At 45.6% G+C, this 23,656-nt stretch overlaps 1 protein-coding gene across 5 annotated transcripts in view; it reads left to right on the forward strand.

The window, feature by feature from the left end:
- The first annotated feature begins 322 nt into the window (after nucleotides 1–322).
- Nucleotides 323–23,656, forward strand: part of TNC (tenascin C) — a 107,258-nt gene continuing 83,924 nt past the window's right edge. For all 5 annotated transcript variants that reach the window (XM_063144764.1, XM_063144760.1, XM_063144762.1 and 2 more), the window contains exon 1: nucleotides 323–413. The gene's annotated coding sequence lies outside the window, so the exon portion shown is untranslated. The remainder of the gene's footprint in view (nucleotides 414–23,656) is intronic.

The following is a 23,656-nucleotide window of genomic DNA, read 5'->3' on the forward strand; positions in this document are numbered from 1 at the left end:
TTCCTGTGCTCCTATATATATATGAACACTTGTGTCTTTCACAGGCAAGTACAGAGTCCAGACAGGAAGCTGTGCCTTTAATTTACCAACTGAAAACTGCAGGACAGCTCCTGCCTTGAAGGCATCCCATTTCACTGGAATGAGCTAAGGATCTGGGCTGAGCTATATAAACCAGCAGAGGCGGCTTGCTCTAACCACAGTTTGCCTTACTGTCAAACATCTCTCTATCTCTCTTTGTCTCTCTGGTTCCCCTTTCTTCTTTCCTCTTTCTCGCTCACCCCGACGGGGCAACGTGTCTGAGTTTCCCCCAAGGCAGAAGGAACAGCAGGAGGAAACAGTCTTGCTAAGCATCCTATTCTGCAGATGGAGACCGGACAAAGTGGAACGAACTAATACATATCAAAGGCAAGAAGGTAAGTCTTCTTTCCAACTCTATGACATTCAGGGGGGCTGAAGGGGGAAATTTCATTTCATGTTTCCTTTAAAAAAGAAAAGAAAAGAAAAATCCTTCTAAGCTGCCCGAGTTTTTATCCGGGGACACTTTTCAGCTTGAGATATCTGTTGAGAAGTTTGTTTCTATTTTGTGATGTCAGATGAGATCGGAGCTGTGTTTCCATGGTGCTTCTGTGGATGCATGAATGAGCCAATGAATTAAATGAATGAGAGTCTAAGGCTATTTTCGAGGGTGCACGGACAGGCGGGCACATATATAAATTAAGGCGGCAAAGTAAGCAGACAGTGGAAGTAGCATTAAAGTCGGGGTGGGGTGGGGAATCCGTTCAGTTGTCCCAAGTCAGGTCTGTATTTCTGAGACTTCCAGGAATAATGAAGATGGACTGGCAGCAATGGACAATCAGCATTTAAAAATGAGAAGAAATGAAATAGTGCAATGTAAAAGTCTACTCCCACAACTTTCTTCGCCTGCAGTTCTATCTTAAGGTTGCAATGGGATGATCAGGGGTCTGGAAACAAAGCCCTATGAAGAGAGACTGAAAGAACTGGGCATGTTTAGCCTGGAGAAGGAAAGATTGAGGGGAGGCATGATAGCACTCTTCAAATACTGAAAAGGTTGTCACACAGAGGAGGGCCAGGATCTCTTCTCGATCCTTCCAGAGTGCTGGAAACGGAATAATGCGCTCAAGTTACAGGAAGCCAGATTCCGGCTGGACATCAGGAAAAACTTCCTGACTGTTAGAGCAGTACGACAATGGAACCAGTTACCTAGGGAGGTTGTGGGCTCTCCCACACTGGAGGATTTCAAGAGGCAGCTGGACAACCATCTGTCAGGGGTGCTTTAGGTTGGATTCCTGCATTGAGCAGGGGGTTGGACTCGATGTCCTTTTAGGCCCCTTCCAACTCTACTATTCTATGATTCTATGAAATGTCTTGGACTGGCCCTGTCCAAGTATCCTGGGATGCCGCAGGATTCTATCTTGTTCCCAGTAAAGCCATTGGGACCAGTCATTAGAAGATTTGGGGCGTGGTGCCATCCATATGCTGATGAGACCCAGCTCTGTTTCTCTGCTTTGGGGTGGATTCCTGCATTGAGCAGGGGGTTGGACTCCATGGCCTTATAGGCCCCTTCCAACTCTACTATTCTATGATTCTATGAATCCAATTTCTTTCAGAAGTTTAGAAATGGGTGTTTGTCTTCCAGACCAAAAGATTAAAAGAGGAGTTTCATCACGTAACTCTTTAATTTCTACTATTGAAACCAGATGGAGATCTGTGGCATATATATATATATATATATATATATATATATATATATTATATATATTCTTTTTATAAAACTCTAGACTAGTAGAAACAATCTGCTTTTTCCATAGGGAGTGATCTGTCATTTTCATTCTTTATTCAGTTCCACACTCACTTTTCTGGGTATTGACGAGCTGAATAGTACATCTGTTCAAGTTTGCGATCTTGAGCAATGAATGAAAAAGGAACGGGGTGGGCGGGAAGAGTAGCACTTGGCTCAGCTGAAGAGATGGAGATGACTTTGAAAGTTGCAAGGCGCGTGTGTAGAGCTTTCGTGGCAGGCTGCAGAATGTATTCATGGAAGGTATTCTTGCTTTGAAGCAAAAAGGGGGGTGAAACACCAAACATCTCACGGTTTGCGTTACACAGTGCGGATTGTAGACTACGTGGCTGGTCTGATGTGTGTCGATGTGGAAGTAAGTCTACAGAGTCCAGCACTACTTGCTTTTGTGTACGTGTGCTTGGGCTCACAGCCTATGTTCCAAACTGTCATACACAACTAAAGATGGCAGGACAATCCACTCTGAAAGTGGTTGTGTCATTGGAGGTGCCTGTTTACCCAAAGCTTTCCGGGAGCATAAAAGGAAGCTATGAACAAGGTTTTTAATAAGTGATATAGGGTACAATCCTATGCATGTTTAGATAGAAAAGGTTGTAGGACTACTTCTGTCTAAGCTTGCATAAGATGGTGCCCTTAAAGGTTCAATCTTCTAAACACATTTACTAGGGAGGAATTTCGAGTCTTCAGAAATACAGCATCGTAGGTTGGAAGGCATCTTGGATGCAGACAAGCTGGAGCGTGTTCAGAGGAGGGCAACGAGAATGATCAGGGGTCTGGAAACAAAACCCTAGGAAGAGAGACTGAAAGAACTGGGCATGTTTAGCCTGGAGAAGAGAAGATTGAGGGAAGGCATGATAGCACTCTTCAAATACTTGAAAGGTTGTCACTCAGAGGAGGGCCAGGATCTCTTCTCCATAATCCCAGAGTGCAGGACAAGGAATTAGGGGCTCAAGTTACAGGAAGCCAGATTCCAGCTGGACATCAGGAAAAACCTCCTGACTGTTAGAGCAGTACGACAATGGAACCAGTTACCTAGGGAGGTTGTGGGATCTCCCACACTAGAGGCCTTCAAGAGGCAGAAAGACAGCCATATGTCAGTATGCTTGAAGGTGGATACCTGCATTGAGCAGGGGGTTGGACTTGATTATTATTATTATTATTATTATTATTATTATTATTATTATTATTACTTGATGTCCTTAAAGGCCCCTTCCAACTCTACTATTCTATGATTCTATGATTCTAGTCCAACCCCCTACTTACTGAAGGAATCTTGCAGCTACCAGATGCACCTCAGGCACCATTCATTCCCATTAGGGACATAAAAAGCTGCCTTATTCTGAGTCAGACCTTTGGTCCTTCTAGAGCAGTCTTGTCAACACAGACTGGTAGCAGCTCTTGAGGGTTTCAGAGAAGATTCCTTTCCTCGCCCTACCTGGAGAAGACGGGGTTTGAACTTTGGACCCTCTGCATGCAAAGTGTGTGCTCTGTCACACTGAACTACAACCCCCTCCCAGTTGGAGAGATTTGTACCATCTCTTCATCAGCTCCTCCTTATGAAGAAGCCTAAATAAAACCCAGACAGTAGTATACTTAGGTTTAAGTCCAGCACTCACTTATCTGGAAGTAACTCCCATTGAACTCAACGGGGCTTACTTCTGAATATGCATGCCAAAGATTGCATTGCCAAGCAGCTAATAAGTGCGGACCGGTGTGCATGCTTGTAACTCTCCTTTCAGCTCCTATTTCTCTAACTGAATCTTATTTCACCCTGTGGCGGTGCTGGGGAGAAGGGACACAGAAGAATGCTACCAGTAGCTTTTGTCTGAGGCAAGTAAGTAGTAAGTTATTTATGGCCCATGCTTGGATCAGGCGGACGTGCTCACAAAGCATCCCGTTCAGGTGTCCTCCCAATGTTCTGGACTCCACAATTCAAGAAGGACGCAGACAAGCTGGAGCGTGTTCAGAGGAGGGCAACCAGGATGATCAGGGGTCTGGAAACAAAGCCCTATGAAGAGAGACTGAAAGAACTGGGCATGTTGAGCCTGGAGAAGAGAAGATTGAGGGGAGACATGATAGCACTCTTCAAATACTTAAAAGATTGTCACACAGAGGAGGGCCAGGATCTCTTCTTGATCCTCCCAAAGTGCAGGACACGGAATAATGGGCTCAAATTACAGGAAGCCAGATTCTGGCTGGACATCAGGAAAAACTTCCTCACTGTTAGAGCAGTATGGCAATGGAACCAGTTACCTAGGAAGGTTGTGGGCTCTCCCACACAAGAGGCCTTCAAGAGGTAGCTGGGCAACCATCTGTTGGGGATGCTTTAAGGTGGATCCCTGCATTGAGCAGGGGGTTGGACTCGATGGCCTTGTAGGCCCCTTCCAACTCTGCTATTCTATGATTCTATGATTCTATGAAAACGCAGCCTGAATTTGCTCCCGTGTGGTTGGGGAGTCTCTAGAAAGGCTTTTGGGGTGATTCTAAATGAGAAAAGTGATTCTAAATTAAGGTTAGGCACACTAAGTTAGGTTCTATGGTGTTTAGGAGGAAAAATGGGCTTTGCATTGTCAATGTTTTCAAATGATGAGTCAGGAACTCTTACCTAGAGATGGACCAATTGGCCCTGATCTACCTTCTGCCTCCCCCTGTTCTAAATAACTCAATGAGTTTAGCAATGGCAAGAGAGCCAGTGTGGTGTAGTGGTTAAAGTGTTGGACTACGAGTCAGGAGATCCGGGTTCTAGTCCCCACTCGGCCATGGAAGCTCACTGGGTGACTTTGGGCCAATCACTGACACTCCACCTAACCTACCTCACACGGTTGTTAGTGAGGATAAAAGAGAGCCAATCTGGTGTAGTGGTTAGAGTGTTGGACTACGTGTCTGGAGATCTGGCTTCTAGTCCCCACTCAGCCATGGAAACCCACTGGGTGACTTTGGGCCAGTCACAGACTCTCAGCCCAGCCTACCTCACAGGGTTGTTGTTGTGAGGATAAAAATGGAGAGAAGGAGGGTTGGATTCCTTGCAGGATAAAAAGCGGGATGAAAATGCAATAAATAAATAAATGATTTTGTTAAAAAAAAAGATGGTATTGCAATCTCAGAAAGGAAACACACACACACACACTTTTCACAGACACTATTATTAGAAGTGGGAATAGGAGGTAGAGAATTAGCTAATTGGGGTGGAACGTTTGGAGGTGTTTCTAGGATGACGATAACGTTTGGGATGTGAAGTCACATGGTAAGGTCTGTGAACCAGTTTACGTATTTGAACCACATGGCAAAGGCTTTCTTGGACTGTACCACTTCAGACTCAGGGGAGAATGCATGCTTGATTATTCTCTCTCTCACACACACACACACACACACACACATACTCCTCCAAATATCAAACTAGAATGGCAAGGAGAATGCTAGCTTGAACCCTTCTTCCTGACACTGAGTTTTCTCTTCACTGCTCAAATGTGTGGTCTCCTCCAACCTGCAGCCTGGGGTGGCCCATAGTCCAGGAAATGCGATACAACTGGATTCTGTCTAAACTGGCTGTGGTTGGAGCATTTCTAAAGCTAGAAGGTCCTTCCCCTGTGTGCGTTGACTGGCGTAGTATCTGGCTTGCTTCCATGATTGGGGAGTTCTCCTTAGGATGGATTGGGATAGAATAAATTGAGAGAGGGACTGGAATTTAGGGGCAGTGGCTTATGGAGCTACTGTGGATGAATCACTTCCCTGTTTGGGGCAAAAGGTGGTGCTTACTCTACTAGCTCATCCCACTGGGGGATCAAATAGATTGCCATATTTGGAGATGGGGAGAAGTTTTCCTTCTGGTCAGGGTTTCCTCGTAATTGCCTTTCTAGATTGCAGTTATATTCATGGCACACGTAGTGGTACATAGCTTGGTTGTACTGGAGGGTGGGGTCAGGAGAGGGAATGGATCTTGCTTTGGATGGAAAGTTGAAGCAGAGGGCTAAGGAATGTTTACTACTCTACCGTTCTTCTGTGTGCCAGATCTAGTTGACATGGGCCTTAGCTAGACGGGGCAAAATCCCGGGGCGATCCCTCGGATCGTCCCTGTGTTTTCACATGATGCACAGGGGATCCCGGGATCAGGGAGGGATCATCCCTCCCTTGCCCCGGGATCTTGCCCTACCCTTTAAGCCTGTTTTTTCCATGGTCTCGTGTTGAGCCCAAGACCGCAGAATGTGTGTCCAGGCATTGCAGTTTGTCCCAGTTCCATGCGGTTACTTGCGAGGAGCCGGGACCCGCACATGGGGCGCAGAGCTCCTCAGGAGCACTGCGCCCATTGGGTGTGGGGTGGGGCGAGCAGGGAAAATACTTTTTTTTTAAAAAAAAACCCACCTCTGAGGTTGTCGCGCACCACATGTAACAGAGGGGGGATCTCGCGATAAAAACATTGCGAGATCTTCACCCTTCTGTCGCGCAATAACAGGTAAGGTCTAGCTAAGGACATGTTCAGAAAACGGAAGTGGTACAGCCCTTCTCTTATTTATTTGTTTGTTTATTGCATTTCTATACCGCCCAATAGCCGAAGCTCTCTGGGCGGTTCACAAAATTAAAGACCATTCAAAGAATAAAACCATGATATGAAATACAACATAAAAGCACAACCAGGATAAAATCAGCCGCAGTGCAGAAATACAAATTTAAAAAGCACATTTAAAACAGCAAAGTTGAAATTAAATTTATAGACTGTTAAAATGCTGAGAGAATAAAAAGGTCTTCACCTGGCGTCTGAAAGAGTATAGTGTAGGTGCCAGGCGAACCTCCTTAGGGAGCTCATTCCACAGCCGGGGTGCCACAGCAGAGAAGGCCCTCCTCCTGGTAGCCACCTGCCTCACTTCCTTTGGCAGGGGTTCATGGAGAAGGACCCCTGAGGATGACCTTAGGGTCTGGGCAGGTACATATGGGAGGAGGCATTCCTTCAGATAGCCTGGCCCCCAAGGGCTTTAAATGTTAATACCAGCACTTTGAATCGGGCCCGGACCTGGACTGGCAGCCAATGAAGCTGGAAAAGGAGTGGCGTGATGTGGTCTCGTCAGCCAGTCCCTGTTAGTAAGCGTGCTGCCCTGCTTTGTAACAGTTGAAGTTTCCGGACCGGTTTCAAAGGCAGCCCCTTGGACGGTACCAGTTCAAAAGGCTAGTGGAGGAGTCTGACTGAGAGAAAAACTCAGACACACACACCCCTGCAGAAATCTAGCTGATCAGGAGAAGAGTTTTGGCACTGATTCTCGCTCATATGTTAATTTGCGATGTGTGCAGAGGTTTTCGAGGTGGGGATAGCACTCTAACGTCTGAGTCTTCACCTGCAATGAAGCGGTAAAGAGTCAGGAAAGCTGTGCCCTGTGCCTATGTCTGTGATGTAGGGCAGAAACAAGTTGCTCAATCTACTATTTATCTAAGCTGTCAATATGTGTAGGAACAGCTGCTGTGTACTTCCCAATCCAGTAAATGTATATATCAAATGCAGGATGTGGAACAGAAAGGAATACATTATATTTCCCCTTAGTGGGGAAGGTGGTGATGTCCCTGGCTGTTAAGAATGGTGGTCACCCTAGACAAACACAATTGAGCACTGGAAAAAAAGTGAAACCAAAATTAACAGATGTCCATCCCGACCAACTCTTCCATCGGTTCTCCAGATGCTAACTGTCAATGGGCAACTTGAAGGACCTTTAAAACTAGGGTGACCCTATGGAAAAGAGGAGGACAGGGCTCCTGTATCTTAAACAGTTGTATAGAAAAGGGCATTTCAGCAGGTGTCCTTTGTATGCATGCAGCACCTGGTGAAAATCCCTCTTCATCACAACAGTTAAAGCTGCAGGAGCCCGGCTCTCTTTTGTATCTGGTCAAGAGGGCAGGGCTCCCGCAGCTTCAACTGTTGTGATGAAGAGGGAATTTCACCAGGTTCTCCATACATACAAATGACACCTGCTGAAATTCCCTTTTCAAGCTTTTAAAACTTGATGTTGTGCAGACTTTATACTGTTAGTTTTACCCTACCCTGTGCCTGCTTACCCTACCCTGTGCCTGTTTGCATTCTCTTCCCCTCCTTATTGTTTTACTATGATTTTATTAGATTGTAAGCCTATGCGGCAGAGTCTTGCTATTTACTGTTTTACTCTGTACAGCACCATGTACATTGATGGTGCTATATAAATAAATCATAATAATAATAATTAAAGATACAGGAGCCCTGTCCTCCTTTTCATATGGTCACCCTATATATGGCAGCGTTGAGAGACGGAGTTCCATCTCTCGTCCTTTTGTGGTTAAGAAATATAGGGCCAGTGTTGAAGAAGAGGCAAGGGTCAGGAGTTCACACACACTTTTGACTGCTAGTCCACATGAAACAAAGGAAGGTCAGTATTAACAGAAAAAGGGAAACCTCCGAGTGGAACAAACCCAACGGATCTATTGGTGGTTCTCTTTAGGTTTCCACCTGAGATTTTCTGTCTTGAATTAAAGGACACTCCTAGTCTGGCTGCTGCATTCTCTTCCCTCTCAGACGCTGCTGGCCAGTAGTAAATTCATTCCACATGTGGGGAAAACTAAAACCTGGGCACACGTCCAGGAAATCCTGAAATCCCCCCTCCCCAACTGTGATGTAAATAAACCAGAGAGTGGGGAGGTCCTCTGGCTAACAAGGGGATATCTGTCCAGCTCGAAGGTTGTGTGGGGTGCATACAGAAGGGTCCCCGCCCCACCCTGAGATTATTCTGTTAGGAATTGAAAGAACTCTTGATGTATCCTCAGCCATAATGACTAGGGAGAGCCAATCAGGTCCATCTAATTAAGATTAAAATATACATTTCGTTATGCAGAAACTCCACCTTTCTTTCTCATGAGAACGTTTTCATGTTTAATTACAAAACGCTAGTGAGCTCTAAGAACTTCCAGCTGGGGGTAGGTGAGAGGAACCCAAACCCTTTGTGTGAATCGACTGCAATTTGCTTCACTCATTACATTTTTGAGGTGTATACGACAATGGAATCAGTTACCTAGGGAGGTGGTGGGCTCTCCCACTCTAGAGGCCTTCAAGAGGCAGCTGGACAACCATCTGTCAGGAATGCTTTAGGGTGGATTCCTGCATTGAGCAGGGGGTTGGACTTGATGGCCTTGTAGGCCCCTTCCAACTCTGCTATTCTATGGTTCTATGATTCTATCTTTTTCATATGTTTCTTGCGGATAACTCTTTCAGAGGCCTCAGTTAGACCTACTGGTCTAGCATGACGGAGAGGTGAAGATCTTGCAAAAAAAAATTATTGCAAGATCTCCCTCTCTGTTTACATGCACCGCACAACGATCTCAGAAGGAGAGGACATCACGCCCGCCATTTTTTTTAAAGAGGAAGGAGCGCACGAGCGCTTCTGCACAAAAGTTTTTTTTTTTTGTAAAACAAATCCTGCTCCCCACACCCCCAAAGGGCACACAGCTCCTGAAGAGCTCTGCACCCCATGCGCAGATCCCAGCTCCTCACGAGTAACCACCACGACGCCCGCCCACACGTTCCACGGTCTGTGGAAAAAGTGGGCCTAAAGTGTAGGGCCATATCCCAGGGCAAGGGAGGGATCATCACTCCCTGATCCCAGGATCCCCTGTGCATCATGTGAATGCACAAGGACGATCCCGGAGATCACCCCAGGATAAAGCCCCGTCTAGTTATGGCCGGAGTTCTGATTGCATTTGACTGCAACCTGGAGTGGACATCAGAGCCACCGACCGCTACTCTGTGTGTATTGAGACCCAGGCCACAGCTAGACCTAAGGTTTATCCTGGGATCATCCAGGGTTCGCCCCTGCCTGAGCACTGGATCCCCTGTGTGTCACCTAGATGAACAGGTTTGACCCCTGGACGATCCAGGGATAAACCTTAGGTCTAGCTATGGCCCAAGTTGGCTGTTCATTGTTCACATGGATGCTGATTACGACTCCTTGGCAACGCCTTTTATCCTTCGCTAAGGGCTATACAGGCACGGGCTGATGGGCGTTGCAATCCAGCAGCATCTGAAAGACCACACACTGCCAACTCCTGGTATATGTGTGCTAGTAAACCCAGCTTTGTTGCTTCTGGGTAATGTGAGGAACAGCCCTGTAGCATTCAGTCTTCTTGGGAGACGTTAGAATCAATGTCAACTCAATTAGTTCGACATCTGGACCTAGTTGGTGTGAGAACCATCTTGAGATCCTGTCTTCCAAAAGAGGATGCCATTGCCTTCGCCACATGGAGCATTACTCACAGAAGGTTCTTGTTATTATTTGATTATTGGTTATATTTACAGCTAAATTAAAATGGTGGGGATTTTTTCTGTCATCGAGGCTCTTGAAACAGCTTTTATAACTGTGTGGTAAAGTGATTAGACTACGACAGAGTTGGAGAGACCAGGCTTTGAATCCTCCAATTCATCCATGAAGCTCAGTGTCAAACGGATTTGTGAGTTCCTCCCCTCATCCAAACTGGCACTTCTAAGGAGGGTGAGGGGATTTTTGACATGGCATGAAGCAAGGATCCCCCAACCTTTTTTGAGTGGGTGGGTCACAGTTAGAACATTGAGAGAGAACTTAAAAACTGACTGCGTGTGAAAGGGGAGGGGTTTGCCTCTTCATAAAATGGACCCCATGGTAGTCGTGGCTGATCATGGAATTATAGGATAGCAGAGTTGGAAGGGGCCTACAAGGCCATCGAGTCCAACCCCCTGCTCAAGGCAGGAATCCACCCTAAAGCATCCCTGACAGATGGTTGTCCAGCTGCTTCTTGAATGACTCTAGTGTGGGAGAGCCCACAACCTCCCTAGGTAACAGATTCCATTGTCGTACTCTACTATTCTATGATTCTATGACACTGGACATGTTTAGCCTGGAGAAGAGAAGATTGAGGAGAGACATGATAGCACTCTTCAAATACTTGAAAGGTTGTCCCATGGAGGAGGGCCAGGATCTCTTCTCTATCATCCCAGAGTGCAGGACACAGAATAACGGGATCATGTGACAGGAAGCCAGATTTCAGCTGGACATCAGGAAAAACATCCTGACAGTTAGAGCAGTATGACAATGGAGCCAATGACTTAGGGAGGTTGTGAGCTCTCCCTTAATAGAGGCATGGACAACCATCAGTCAGGGATGCTTTAATGTGGATTCCTACATTGAGCAGGGGGTTGGACTCGTTGGCCTTATAGGCTCCTTCCAACTCTACTATTCTATGATTCTATGATATTCCATATAACATTTTCAAACCATTTTCATAGCATTATATCCTGATTGGTGTAGATCTGGTCCCAGTGGATTGAACTTGGGACATTCGAAAATGCAAATCAGGTGCTGTACCTTAGAGCCGCAGATAATTTAGTACCACCTGATGTATGCTTTTTCCATCATGTACGATTTTCATAATGTTTAATACACATGTTAATGCACATCAGGTAGCAGGACTAGGAATGGGTGAAAATTGAAAGCAGAAAGGTTTCAGGCTAACCTTATGAGTAGGATGTATGGACAAATCACTTGAGTTCATTGGTTTATTCCAGTTGGCGCCTCCCGTAACCAACCTCAGATCTGAATGCAATGTGTGGAAGAAATTGTGTCAAACAGCGCTAGTTCTAGGGCATTGTGGAAAAATTAAAAATCGTAGCCAGGGTACCAGAAACATTGCCATTGTGGTCACTTTCACTTGCAACAAACGAAGAAAAAAACAAACACAAAACTCTTAGGAAAAATAAATAAAAGAAGCTATACTACTAGCACTGTTAGAGCTGAGTTCTAAACCAACCTTAAACAAGTGTTCAAGAATTTCTCCCTCCACCAGAGAAATTTGGTGAAATCTAGGGTGACCATATGAAAAGGAGGACAGGGCTCCTGTATCTTTAACAGTTGCATAGAAAAGGGAATTTCAGCAGGTGTCATTTGTATATATGGAGAACCTGGTGGAATCCCCTCTTCATCACACCAGTTAAAGCTGCAGGAGCTATACTAGAGTGACTAGATTTAAAAGAGGGCAGCTTTAACTGTTGTGATGAAGAGGGGATTCCACCAGGTTCTCCATATATACAAATGACACCTTCTGAAATTCCCCTTTCAATACAACCATTAAAGATACAGGAGCCCTGTCCTCCTTTTCATATGGTCACCCTAGTGAAATCCCTCCCACACACACACACGCACACATTTCTCTGCTCACCGAGCAGAGGATTTCAAGAGGCCATTTTCATGCACAGTCTTAAATTTCCAACCCTTGCTTCTAGCCTTAGCCAGAGCCTAAAGGATGGATAGTTTCCTCATCTGTTTTATTTTCGCTGACATCCGTTTCAACATGAACTGTCAACATGTCCCTTCTATAAATCGCTTCTATCTTGGCTAAACATGTCCAGAGGGGGCCTTCAGCCTCTCCACAAATCTTTGCCATCCAGTTCCCTGGAGTGCTTTTCTGAATCCTTTCCAACTTGTCAGTTCTCAAACAGAAGACGCTCCTCAAAATAAAAATCTTCCGTGTTGAGTAAGAACAGGACATTACTCCTCCAGCCTTGGAGTTCATGCTTCTGTTGCTGACTCATTTTGAGTTTGTTGTCCATTTATAGTCCCAAACTAATTTTACAGCCAGTTGTCATGACCAGCCCATCGGACCAATATTGGTTGAAGGTGCTTCTCTTGCTGAACTTGTATGCATATTGTGGGGGTTCTAGATTTTCTCCTTTTTTTCAGCATTCTAGATTAACTGATCTTATTTTTAAAATATAATAATGAGAGCTATAAGGCAGACAATGGCCACAGCTAGACCTAAGCTTTATCCTGGGATCATCCAGGGTTCGCCCCTACCTGAGCACTGGATCCCCTTTGTGTCACCTAGATGAACAGGGATGATCCAGGGATGAACCTTAGGTCTAGCTATGGCCAATGTCTCAATGGCCCCATTCAAAAGACACCTTAAACCACAGCTTTAACCATGATGGTTAAGCCAGGAAGCTGGGCTGTGTTCAGAAGACACCATGGCTTTAACCATGGTGAATAAGGATGGTTAAAGCCATGGTTTAAGGTGTCTTCTGAACACAGCCCAGCTTTCTGGCTTCACCACTGTGGTTAAAGCCATGGTTTAAGGTGTCTTCTGAACACAGCCCAGCTTTCTGGCTTCAACACCATGGTTAAAGCTGTGGTTTAAGGTGTCATCTGAATGGGGCCTTTAAGTCACATGATGTGGGAATGCCCTGTGGTAGCTTCTTTCTAGTTGGAAGTCATTGTTTGTATACATTTTGTTCTAGCAAAATCTGTGATTGGGGACACGTTTTTACATGATATTCCTCTGATATGGGGATTAACAGATGGTCAGCAAAAGTAGACCGAGAGCCGTTACAGTTGTAAAGAGACTCATACTTCAAGCTTGAAAGGATAAAGAAAGTGGTCTGAGAATCGTCCTGCTTTTGCTGCATTTGAACATATATCCCATGGTCATCAATTCCATCTGGATGCTTATTTAGATATATGGACTGCTTATATTAATGTATATATTTGAAATAGAAGTGTGAAAATAGTAGTGAAAGTGACATCTATATGAGAGAAGCTGCTAGTTGGAGTAGACTAGAGTTCTCCAAAGTGGTCCCCTCTAGATATTTTGGACTAGAGCTCCCATGTGTCCCAGTCAGCATGGCCAATGGTGAGGGATGATGGAAGCTGTAGGCCATCATATCTGGAGGAACCCATGTTGGGGGATGCTGGAGTAGCTAGTATTAAGTGACATGAACAAATGGATGGACCTTTCTACATCCCCTATGGAGACTCACTGGGACCCATCATTGAATAGCTTTCATTGTCTGGTTGAGCTTTTATATTGTATTTTATATTACGGTTTCATACTGTTGTTTTATACTTTGAATTTTTTAAATTTTTTGTGAACCGCCCAGAGAGCTACAGCTATTGGGTGGTATAGAAATGTAATTAATTAATTAATTAATTAATTAATTAATTAATTGTGTTGTTTATTTAGTCACACCTTTGGTAATGGGCAACCCAGCTTTTGGTGAAATGGCTGCTGACGTTTCTTGTTGCTGTTGCTCCTGTGGATTCGAATGGATTTTTGTGGTGTTGATATGTTTGTGTTGGCTTGCATTGGTTTTTATCTGGCGTCGATGCACATGCATGAACAGCAAAGCGTCAGGCAGGGGCAATTTCATACACTGGACATAACCTGAGGCATGTTATTGAACTGTTGATAACATGCTGTAGGACATTTTTGCTTTATCCAATTGCACTCAGGCTTTATATCTGTGGAAGGTGAGTGACTGCAGAGTAAAGTACATTAATCAGCAATATCTAAGAGTAGTGTATTTGTGTGTGTGTGTGTGTGTTGGGGAGAGGGTGTCAAGCAGAGATCTTTTGTATAGGGATGGGTGTTGCCATCCTCCGAGGGAAGTTCAGAGGATGGCAACAAGGGAGAGGGCCTTCTCAGTGGTGGCCCCCCAATTACGGAATGATCTCCCCGATGAGGCTCGCCATGTGCCAACTTTGTTATCTTTTCTGCAACAGGTTAAGAGCTTTCTCCTCCCAGGCATTTAACAACATATGCTGAGTTTGTTTGTTTTTAACAGACCCCAGAATAGCTGTTTTTATAAGGATACTATGTTTTTATGCTTTTTATGCTTTTAAACTTTGTATATTTGTTTTAATGTTTACTGTTTTTAACTTTTGTAAACCGCCCAGAGGGCTTTGGCTATGGGGTGGTATATAAATGCAATAAATAAATAAATAAATAAATAAGCAATGTTCAAGAGCACCGAGATGTTCCAAATATAGAACTATAGAATCATAGAGTTGGAAGGGGCCTACAAGGCCATTGAGTCCAACCCCCTGCTCAATGCAGGAATCCACTTTAAAGCATCCCTGAGAGATGGTTGACCAGCTGCTTCTTGAAGGCCTCTAGGGTGGGAGAGCCCACCACTTCCCTAGGTCATTCGTTCCATTGTCGTACTGCTCTAACAATCAGGAGGTCTTTCCTGATGTCCAGCCAGAATCTGGCTTCATCTTGTCCCTCTTCTCATGCCCAATTCCCATTATTATTATTAATAATAATAATAATAATAATAATAATAATAATTGTATTTCTTACTTGCCTCTCCATTTTGATCGAGGCGGGGAATGATAAAATATCATTGATCAAGGCGGGGAATGATAAAATACATAATACTCAATTAAAACATAATATACATTGTTAAAAACATCCTAAAAAACATCCTAAAACATTTTAAAAATGTATTGCTGCTCACTTTGCACAAACAGCAAACTTGCAAAAATCGAGCCATGAGCAAACTGAAATTTTGTGCAAGTTCCCCCAGATTTACAAGAATTTCTTAATTGGCGCAACTTTCCCCCATAGTCTGAAGCAGGGCTGATTCAGCCAACAGGGGAAATGTATGCACTCGAACTGGGAACCAGGAATGGGAGGAATGCAAGCACATGTTCAGTGATTTGAGAATATTTGCACTGCGTGCATGTTCGCGTTTATGTTTGGAACTCGGTACAGGGCAGGCTCGCATGTTGTGGCCGCAAAAACAAAGTTCTCATACACCCCTACTTTTGTGTGTTGACAGAAGTGTTATGTGTGCGCACCCCCCTCCACACATACACATACACATGTGATCATTATGGAGAATGCAGAAAGGTGTGGCCCTGGCTGTGTTCTGGATGCAAAGTGAGATACATTGAACACTGCATGCTTCCATGTGAAACAACTGGGCCTGTTTAGCCTGGAGAAGAGCAGATTGAGGGGAGGCATGAGAGCACTCCTCAAATACTTAAAAGGTTGTCACACAGAGGAGGGCCAGGATCTCTTCTCGATCCTCCCAGAGTGCAGGACACGGAATAACGGGCTCAAGTGACAGGAAGCCAGATTCCAGCTGGACATCAGGAAAAACTTCCTGACTGTTAGAGCAGTATGACAATGGAACCACCTAGGGAGATTGTGGGCTCTCCCACCCTAGAGGCCTTCAAGAGGCAGCTGGACAACTATCTGTCAGGGATGCTTTAGGGTGGATTCCTGCATTGAGCTGGGGTTGGACTCGATGGCCTTTTAGGCCCCTTCCAACTCTACTATTCTATAATTCTATGATGCTAGCCTGGGGAAAGACTTCATAGGCTATATATGCCCACCCCAGGCTCCTCTTTGGACTACTAGTAAGGGTACCCATTCAATCACCGAGGAAACATTGCAAGACCAGCTGGCCATGTATGAGCCAAGTAGGATTTATGTGTTTATTGGCTACATGTAGCTTGGCTTAAACTTGCAGACTTTGATTGAGAGACACTTACATTGAGCAATGCTACAGCCCCTACAGAGAATCTGGGCACCAGGGGATACTTCAGATTCCTGGCTCCAAGTTCGGAGACAGCACACCAACCAGGAGTCCAAGCGACCGAGGCACTTTTGTGCGGAGAAATGCCGGGTTGAATATTTGGCTGCGGGGAGCCTTCGCCAAATATTTTGGACTGCAATTCCCATCATTCTTGATCATTTCCTATTCTGGCGGGAGTTGAAGTCCCAAATGTCCAGTGGCCACCGGGTTGGGTTAAGCTGATCAACGCCGAATATCCAGATTGTGATATTACTATATGACCTGAACTTGTAGAAGAGAATAAGGCTACAAATTGGAGGTAGGGGTGAAAAAGCTGGGCCTCTCCCTCCCTTTCTGTGAGATCCCCCCCCCAATTTTATTTTATTTATTACACCCTTCAGTTAGATTTATTCCTTTTGGCCGGTGGTAGGGAAAATGTGTTGTTCCTTTTCGTTTCTCGAAGAAATGGCCGCATGAAGGCCGGTTTCCATCTTCCTTTCTACCCACCCCCGTGAAAGCAAGACCTTGATTTCAACACATCTGACAGAACTAGGCCATCTAGCTGTGGGTGTGGGGGAGATATTAATGGGAACCTTCTAGGAACCACTTTTGAGGTCTCGTGGGTGGCAGAAAACGCTTTTTTCTTGTTTCTTCATATTTTAAATATACTAGTACCAAGGACAGAGGAGTTTTGATCAGGGATGGATGAAACACCAGCTGAGTAACCCAGGAAATATTTAGCAAGGGGGGAAATCTCAAAAGGGAAACTTGTCTAAGAATGGTATAAAGGGAGCATTTCATAAATGTTTAAGCCACTTGTGTTCCTGAGATAGACATTCAGGGGAGGATATTGAAAAACATTGCTTGCAGAACTCGGTGGCAACGTAATAAAAAGAGAACTGATTTGCAAGAATTCCCCATATGAAGCATGCACTGGCCTAGTAGCAGGACATCTTTGAATGCTTCTACTTCAATGCACAAGTGTGTTAATTGTGGTTTTGACTTGCAGTTAAGTGAAGAAGAAGAAGAACGCTATCCACAGAGCTTTCAGCCAATGGATCCCTCAGATAAACTCTTTTCAAATAAAGTGGAGTGGAACGTTCTACACAGAATCATAGAAAGGTTGTCACACAGAAGAGGGCCAGGATCTCTTCTCAATCCTCCCAGAGTGTAGGACACGGAATAAGGGGCTCAAGTGATGGGACGCCAGATTCTGGCTGGACATCAGGAAAAACTTCCTGACTGTTAGAGCAGTACGACAATGGATCCAGTTACCTAGGAAGGTGGTGGGCTCTCCCACACTAGAGGCCTTCAAGAGGCAGCTGGACAACCATCTATCAGGGATGCTTTAGGGTGGATTCCTGCATTGAGCAGTGGGTTCGACTCGATGGCCTTATAGGCCCCTTCCAACTCTACTATTCTATGATTTTATGATTCTATTATTCTTGTTCCTTTCACGGTTTTGCCAAACGTAGACCTATACGCATAATTAAAATAGACGTGTAAATCCTTTCCACTGTATTGGGCTATAAACTGAAGACGTTTCCTGCTCTTCACATTACAAAGAGACCAAATGAGCTTCATAGAGCAGAATAACTGTACAATAAAAGGATTAATAGTTTAAACACCCACTTTTCCAGAAAGGGCTATTACAGCTCTGTGATCGTGTTCTTTGGACGCAGACCTACGGATCCTGGAAATGAAACTGCAGCCTTCTGTTTAAAATTTACTTGATTTGCTGTGATTTAGTTGGGAGGGGGCTGAGGGGAAGAATTACAAGCTCTGTAAGTATGAAGCTGAGACTGTAAAGGGTTTGGCAGAATTTAAAGTGAAGTCACTGAAAAAAAATGAGCTCCCGACCATGTGTAACTTGGCAGAGGAACTTTCCAGAGGCAAATTTAGAAAGCTCTAGATCTTTTGCCAACTAGGCATATGTCTCTCCAAAAAAGAGGGGTAGGATGATGGGGAAACTCCACACATAACTGGGGTGCTGGAGCTCATGGGAGATGTACTCCAACATATCTCAACAGTACCAGGATGGAGAAGGCTGTTCCAGCGTGCATTGGGAAGAAAGTAGATGTCCTACCATGAACACATTCTGAGCCCTGCTAGTTTGTCTCTGTAGAACAGATGTTTTGGCCATTTCCATAAGCTGAGCATGACTTGGTGAGTGAGGGGGAAGCATCAGGGTTGGATGATGTTGGACAATCACCATGGTGGATCACCGCCACTTGGTTGGATGCTGAATTTGACAGAGGGGTTATGGGATTCATGAAGAGAAGCAACTGAAGTGTGTGTGTGAATGTGTGTGTGTGTGTATGTAAGAGAGAGAGAAAGAGAGAGAGGTGGGGGTCTAAGATCCAGATGTTACTATGGGACCACAATGCCAGGGTGTGCAGTTCTGCACCCCCTGCTCAAATAATAATAATAATAATAATAATAATAATAATAATAATAATAATAATAATTTGTAACCCACCTCTCCCTCTGGATCGAGGCGGGGTACAACACAATTAAAAACAACATAAAATATATATGGTAAAACACAACAATGCCATTTCCAATGCACTCCCCCCATCAATTCTGTTGATTGGATTAGGTGAGAATTCCCTTGGGTTATTTTCCTATGTATAAAATTTGCAAGTGTCTTCATAAAGGTGACAGAAGGCTTCATCCCACCTGTTTCCTTTGAATTATCCCCTGTAGTGTAAAGTTGTCGTCGTCGTTAGCTAAATCACACCCCGGGCGGCATCGCTCCTAAGATCCTTTGCATACCAGGAAAAGGGTTTAAGGGGGGAAATGTAAAAAATCATTAAAAAATCAACGGATGACCCAATCTGATTCAATTTTGGTATGCTTAAAGCTCTCCTTAATATCTACTGCTGTGCCAAATTTGATGCCTTTATCTTTAAAACCTACACAGATGTAAGCATTTGTTTGATTTGGACTTTAAACATATCAAATCCTCCTTCTGTGCCCCCAGTGGCCGCTCAGAGAACAACAAAAGATTTGCTCCTAAAGAGGTAGCAAAATAGGTCGGGTCTTTTGGCTTTATAGCACAATTAAAGCAGGATGCCTGGGAGTACTTCACAGTCAAAGCAGGTTATATGTTGGAAAACTTCGGAGTCCTTTGCACGCAATTCACAGCGATTGCACAGTGTAACGCTGGTGTGATATTATCAGGAAAGACAATAGCATCTGGAGCTCAAGAGTTTAGAAAGAATGGGAAATAAGGGGGAATATGGACAAGGCTTATCATTTTAGTAATTGCAAAGAGAAAGAGGGATTCTTCCCCTCTCTCCCATAAACACTAGAACCTGAAGTCATCCAATGAAGTCATCCAATGTCCTTTGCACACAATTCACAGTGATTGCACAGTATAACCCTGGTGCGATGAAGCTCAGAAACATCTTGAGATAGATAGATAGATAGATAGATTAAAGAAGAGAGAGAATGTGGAAGAAAGCAAAACTGCCGGTAGGCTACTGTCCTGCTATGACTGGATCGGGGTAAAGTTAAAATTAAGGGGAAACACCAAAGCAAGTCAGACAGCAGGAAGTGGTCAAAGTACAGTTTAATCCAGCAAGAGGGAGCAATTCAAAAAAGAGATCTGAAAAGCAGCCAAAGTCCAAACTCAGATAAACAGTCAGATACAATAACAGAGAAGAAGCAGGAGTCCAAGATCAGTAGCATGAAGCTTCAATCATGCCCTGGCAGCCACCGTGTTCCTACAGGATTCTGTTATGGGTTTTTTTACCCTGCTAGATGTTTTTCTGCTCTTCAGCCCCATCATCTTCCTACCCACTCCTCACTTTGCCTGGTCTGCTGGTTTCCGTCATTTCCTGGAAACTGACCACCCTTTGGCTTCTTAACTATGGGTTCTTGCCACCCACCTTATGTGAAAGGAAGGACTGTAGCCCAGTGGAGGATCTCATGCTTTGTCCTCCAAAGGTCTCAGGTTCAACCCCAGCAACTCATAAAGGCATCGAAGAGCCCTGCTGGATCAGACCAAGGGTCCATCTAGTGCAGCACTCTGTTCACACAGTGGCCAAACAGCAGTTGACCAGGAACCCACAAGCTGGGCATGAGTGCAACAGCACCCTCCAGTCCATGTTCCGCAGCAACTAGTGTACGTAGGCTTATTACCTCTGATACCGGACGTAGCACAGAACCATCAGGATTAGTAGCCACTTAGTAGCCTGCAGAAGATCAGACAGAAAGGAGAGAGAGAGAGAGAGAATGAGAATAAGAATGTGACTGAGGGCCTTGCTAGACGAGGTCTTAGCGCGCTGTGAGGCCCGGTTTCCCTGCTGTGCATCCAGATGATGCACAAGGGAATCCGGGGTCAGGCCGTGCTGAGACCTCATTTGAACCACCATAAGCGAAGTCGCTTATGGCACGGCTTTTCTGCAGCCCCGGCCTGAGGCCGGGGCTGCGGAACGTCTAGCAGGGTCCGTGGCTTTTTGTGGCTACTCGCTTACAAGTAGCCGGGAAAATCCACAGACTGGTCACAGCACTCATACGAGCGCTGTGCCCATCGGGCCGGGGGGGATCCCGGGGGGGGGGAGAGGGGCAGGGGGAAGGCCAAGGATCGGCCTGGCAAGGGGGTGAGAAAGCCGGGGATCGGCCTGGCAAGGGGGGGGGGAGATCGGGGATGGGATTGGGGATGGCGGATGGGGGGAGGACGAGCGAGCAGGCAGGGGGCCATGGGGAGGGATCAAGAGCGGGTGGGGGGCTTAATTTTAAAAAAACACCACTTACCTTGTCCGGAGTCTTTGGGGCGCACGTGGCCCCTTTAACACTAAAAAAAAAGGGACTTTTTTTCAGAGTCCCTGCGCGTCGTGCGTCTAGGAGGCGGGGAGACGCGCGCTAAAGTTAGCACACCATCGCCCAGCCACCCTGCCAGCTTATCCGGCATAGTCTAGCAAGGCCCTGAGTGAAAGTGTGTGTGTGTGTTCTTAACTATGGGATGCTTTGCCCTCCAAAAGTCTCAGGTTCAACCCCAGCAACTCGTAAGGACATCGAAGAGCCCTGCTGGATCAGACCGAGGGTCCATCTAGTGCAGCATTCTGTTCACACAGGGGCCAACCAGCTGTCGGCCAGGAATCCACAAGCAGGGCATGAGTGCAATAGCACCCTCCCGCCCATGTTCCCCAGCAACTGGTTCACAAGGCTTACTGCCTCGGATACTGGGAGGTAGCACATAACAATCAGGATTAGTAGCCAATGTGTCTGCAGAGGATCAGACAGAAACGAGAGAGAGAGAGAGAGAGAGAGAGAGAGAGAGAGAGAGAGAGAGAGAGAAGCCAGCAAAAGTGGGGAGGGGGAATTGTTCCCTCGCTTTCCAGGGAGTCACTTCGAGTGGCCTATTTCCACAGTCCATTTTCCATTTTTAGAACAGACTTCGCCTTTTCCACTTTCACTCTGAGTGTTGCTGTTCATCATGCTGAGCTGACCTGCTGTTTTCAATCTATGGCTTTTGTCTAAACTGTATCTGCCCGAGGCTCTTTGTGGGCAGGCCCTGGAAACTGGAATAAAATGACAGCGATCGCTTTGCTGATGAAGGAAAAACTCGCCAGTGGCGGATGAACAGTATCGCTCTTCCTGCTTCCCGCTTTATCTTTATCTCTTTTTTTTAATGTCTTGTAAATTGTTTAAGTAACTCTCTTGGGCTGACTTGCTTTGCAACCTGCCGCGGTTTTTCCGCACACAAAAATGAAAGCATTCTGCTGATCCACCGGCTTGGATTTGTCGTCTGCTGCTTTGCGTCCTAAAATGAGACCTGGCTATGACTATGGCCTCAGCTAGACCTAAGGTTTATCCTGGGGTCATCCAGGGTTTGCCCCTGCCTGAGCACTGGATCCCCTGTGTGTCACTTAGATGAACAGGGTTGACCCCTGGACGATCCAGGGATAAACCTTAGGTCTAGCTATGGCCGTAGAATCATAGAATAGTAGAGTTGGAAGGGGGACTCTAAGGCCATTGAGTCCAACCCCCTGCTCAAGGCAGGAATCCACCCTAAAGCATCCCTGACAGATGGCTGTCTAGCTGAATCGTGAATGCAGACTCCCTAGTGGTTATTCACCTCACTTCCTCTGGCAGAACCTCTGAAGAATCATAGGCCACAGCTAGACCTAAGGTTTATCCTGGGATCAACCAGGATTCGCCCCTGCCTGAGCACTGGATCCCCTGTGTGTCACCTAGATGAACAGGTTTGACCCCTGGACGATCCAGGGATAAAACTTAGGTCTAGCTATGGCCTATGATGGTCACAAGGTTTGGTTGGAGGACCCTTAAAATGGGAATCCCTCCCTTGCTCAAAGAGGGGATCACCACTTTGAGTCCATCCCAAGCTCTTTTTGGGGTGATCAAACTCTCATGAGAATGGATGCAGGCAGAATCAGTAGTGCACTCAAGCCAGGACTTGGGGAATGAGCTGAAGAGGCCCCAAACGTACCTGGGTGGGTTTATCACATTTCAAAATAAACGAAATAATGTGCATTGCCATCTAAAGAACACACACACACACACACACACACACACTGTAATACCATTCCCATCTAAAGAGACCCCTACTCCATAAGACCCTAAAATTCAGAGTCCATAAGAACCCTGCTGGATCAGACCAAGGGTCCATCTAGTCCAGTACTCTGTTCAAACAGTGGCCACCAGCTGTCAGCCAGGGATCCACAAGCAGGACATGGTGCAACAGCACCCTCCCGCCCATGTTCCCCAGCAACTGGTTCACAAAGCTTACTGCCTTGGATACTGGGAGGTAGCACATAACCATCAGAGCTAGTAGCCCAGGAATTTCTCCAACCCCCTTTGAAAGCCATCCAAACGGGTGGCCATCACTACTTCTTGTGGTAGTGAATTCCATAGTTTAACTCTGTGCTGTGTGAAGAACTCCTTCCTCTGATCTGTCCTGAACTTCCCACCAATCAGCTTCATGGATGACCCTCTTGGGTTCTTATATTAAGAGAGAGGGAGGAAAATGTCCAACATTACCTAACCACACCCCTGAATTCCATTTGGCTCCATCTCCCTTTCATAATGTTTGCTAAGAAGAAAAGCCTAACACTCTCACCAGATAGAGTCATAGAATCATAGAATAGTAGAGTTGGAAGGGGCCTATAAGACCATCAAGTCCAACCCCCTGCTCAGTGCAGGAATCCACCATAAAGCATCCCTGATAGATGGTTGTCCAGCTGCCTCTTGAAGGCCTCTAGTCTAGTGTGGGAGAGCCCACATTTTGGGAAGACTGAAATATCCCTCTATAACCATCTACTACAGAAGTTGGTGCACAGCAGTAGAACTGGATGCAATGAACTCCCACCCAGAACCTTAGGGATGATAAACTGTGCTTTGAGCTTTTTCCCTTTTTCTTTTTGGTTGACGTCACACCATCTTGGCTACCTGCCCAAGCAGTGGAGCCTTTCACAGCTGAAGACCATCCGCTATGGCCGTGAATCTCTTGACTGCTCTGGGTTATGTCAGATAAACTTTGA

Source organism: Elgaria multicarinata, chromosome 19 (genome assembly GCF_023053635.1).
Source record: "Elgaria multicarinata webbii isolate HBS135686 ecotype San Diego chromosome 19, rElgMul1.1.pri, whole genome shotgun sequence".
NCBI classification, from domain to species: Eukaryota; Metazoa; Chordata; class Lepidosauria; order Squamata; family Anguidae; genus Elgaria; species Elgaria multicarinata.